The 3088-nt window shown below is 47.6% G+C and overlaps 1 non-coding gene across 1 annotated transcript; it reads left to right on the top strand.

The window, feature by feature from the left end:
- Nucleotides 1–1778: 1778 nt before the first annotated feature.
- On the top strand, nt 1779–1851 carry TRNAV-AAC (transfer RNA valine (anticodon AAC)). Its single transcript has one exon. It is a non-coding gene; the product is annotated as a tRNA-Val (tRNA).
- Nucleotides 1852–3088: the final 1237 nt, after the last annotated feature.

Raw genomic sequence — 3088 nt, 5'->3', positions numbered from 1 at the left:
TATATTTTTTTGAGACAGTGTTTTGCTCTTGTTGCCTAGGCTGGAGTGCAATGGCGTGATCTCGGCTCACTGCAAACCGCCTCCCGGGTTCAAGCAATTCTCCTGCCTTAGCCCCCCAAGTAGCTGGAATTGCAGGAGTGTGCCACCACGCCCGGCTATTTTTTATATTTTTAGTAGAGATGGCGTTTCGCCATGCTGGCCAGGCTGGTCTTAAACTCCTGACCTCAGGTGATCAGCCTGCCTCGGCCTCCCAAAGTGCTGGGATTACAGGCGTGAGCCACCGCGCCCGGCTAATTTTTGTATTTTTAGTAGAGACAGGGTTTCGCCCTGTTCGAACTTCTGACCTCAGGTGATCTGTCCACCTCGGTCTTCCAAAGTGTTGGGATTACAGGTGTAAGCCACCACGCCCGGCCCAGATTCTTAAAATGTTAATTTCTGCCTCCTCTTTCCTTTATCTTGTCAAAATAACCAGAATCTGGGCGCGGTGGTTCGCGCCTGCGATACCAGCATTTTGGGAGGCTGAGGCGGTTGGATCACCTGAGGTCAGGAGTTCGAGACCAGCCTAACATGGTGAAACCTCGTCTCTACTAAAAATTAGTCGGGCGTGGTGGCACATTCCTGTAATCCCGGGATTACTTGGGAGGCTAAGCCAGGAGAATCGCTTCAACCTGAGAGGCCGACCGAGAGGCAGAGGTTGCAATGAGCCAAGAACGTGCCATTGCACACCAGCATGGGCAACAAGAGTGAAATTCCGACTCAAAATATAAAATAACCAGAATCTGAGATCTGGTGTGAGTTAACCTCTAAGGAAGTCAATTAAATTTCCTTCAATAAGTTTGAAACAATTCATGTATCAGCATGATCATAAGAGTTCTCTTAGTGCACTGGGGGTAGGGGGTTGGCGATCGACCATCAGGAGAGCCCAGTCTTTGCCACTTGCGGGGAGTCACTTATTGCAGGCAGGGTGTTAACTGAGTTTAACACCAGAACACAAAATGAGGACATAATCTCTCTGAACGTAGGTTAGGAAAGTAGAAACGCCCTTCGAGTGTATGTCTTTTCCAGAAGAAAAACTGTCCTAAAGTTCGCGATTTTTACTAAAATAGGCGACGAAACACACAAAGTCGCTAAACTTTTTAACCCTTTCGTTTTTTCTTTCTTATTTCAGAGAAATCTCGCAAACGGCGTGAACACTAAGCTGATTCCAGAAACGGTCTGGTTCTCTTCCTTCACTCACGATGGTTGCCTGCTGGGAGCTCGCTTCGAACCCAGCTGAACGCTCATTGCTGAGTCCTGGAAGAAGGTCGCGTTTGTACAGAAGGCTCCTGGCAGCTAGCTGGGCCCGGAGTCCGCCCAGTGCGCACGAAGCCGGGCCCCGAATTCCCACTGGGAGGAACGCACTGGAATCGAAATGTCTAAGGTCAAGCCCCGCTGAGAATCAAGTCCCAGAGGATCTTCTCGGGTGGTGGAAACTTGAGGGGGAAAGGCGGTCACGAAACTTCAAGTCTGTTAGTCCAATACAGATTATCCAGGCCGCTGACGGCAGGAATATCTTCTTATTTATTCCTTTACCCTTCTCTCCTCACAACTCTTCCTCCTCGTGCACAGTTGATGGGTTTTAGAAATATTGTGTGGCACTAACAGTACCGATAGTACTACTACTAATAATTGCCCAATACGTCTGTTATCCGTTAACTGACACTCGGTGGCGGCCGCTGCGGAAATTCGAATTACGGGAACCCCTCAAACTTAGTGAGGTAAGAATCAACCGACGCGAGGTTTCCGTAGTGTAGTGGTTATCACGTTCGCCTAACACGCGAAAGGTCCCCGGTTCGAAACCGGGCGGAAACAAGAGAGTCAGGATTGGTTTTTGTTGCTGCTTGGTTTCTATTCCCTCTTACACGCACAAACCCGTTTGGGCTTCTGGACTTTAAAAATACACAATTCTGAGTTCGATTTGTTTGTGGTCCAGAGGTTTAAAATGGGATTCCAAGGAAACCAATCTTACCTGAGCGGCAGTAGGCCAAGTCCTGGACTGTGGGAGTCTCCTGGCATTGACACCTCCTAGGGTTCTGAGCCCCAGAATAGGAAGGAAAGGGACGGGAAACCTACTGGGGCGAGAAGAGTTGGGGAGACACGGACTTCAGTGTCAGTGGCGTCAGAAATCTTTCATTTTAGACTTCTGGACCACAAATCGAGCTCAGAATTGTGTATTTTTAAAGTCCAGAACCGCAAACAGGTTCGTGGGTAAAAGGCAGCCACGAAACCCTATTCTAGCCCACATGTTTCTGCCCAGTTTAATGAACCGTTAGACCTCTCGCGTGTTAGGCGAACGTAATAACCACTACACTAGGGAAACCTCGTATAACTGCCATCTTACCTTGAAACGTAAAAGTATATAATTCCCTGATTGCCCCAAGTTGAGAAATTTTGGATTTGTTCTTTCTTTGTAGAAAAGTTTCCGATTGTAGTATTGTTCTCACCCTCACTTTTCTCATTAATTGGAATCAACAATGTCACATACCGATGACAGATATATCGACTATATTGTTCGGAGTGTTCAGCGCAGCCTGTTGACAGTAGTCAAAAAACTGGGGGCTGGGCACTGTGGCTCACGCCGGCGATCCCAGCACTTTGGGAGGCCAAGGCGGGCGGATCAGCTGAGATCAGGAGTTCGAGATCAGCCTGACCAACATGGAGAACCCTCGTCTCTACCTAAAAAAAAAATTAACCAGGCGTGGTGGCGCATGCCTGTAATCCCAGCTGCTCGGGAGTCTGAGACAGGAGAATCGCTTGAACCCGGGAGGCGGAGGCGGAGGCGGAGGTTGCGGTGAGCCTAGATCGTGCCATTGCACTCAAGCCTGGGCAGCAAGGAACCAAACTCCGTCTCAAAAAAGCAAACAAACAAAAAACTAAAAACTGCACCAGTGCCCATCAAGGAAGACCTCCTAGAGAAAACGACGCCAGATCTGAGACTCGATAGATAAAAAGAAGAATGATGGTTGTAGATAGGTTAGAAATGAGCTTTTTTTTTTTTTTTTTTTTTTTTTTTTTTTTTTTTTTTTTTTTTTTTTTTTTTTTTTTCCTT

Source organism: Rhinopithecus bieti, unplaced genomic scaffold (genome assembly GCF_001698545.2).
Source record: "Rhinopithecus bieti isolate Rb0 unplaced genomic scaffold, ASM169854v2 scaffold_18466, whole genome shotgun sequence".
Lineage (NCBI taxonomy): Eukaryota > Metazoa > Chordata > Mammalia > Primates > Cercopithecidae > Rhinopithecus > Rhinopithecus bieti.
Note: the sequence above shows the minus strand (reverse complement) of the source record. Positions and strands in the feature narration are given on the sequence as shown.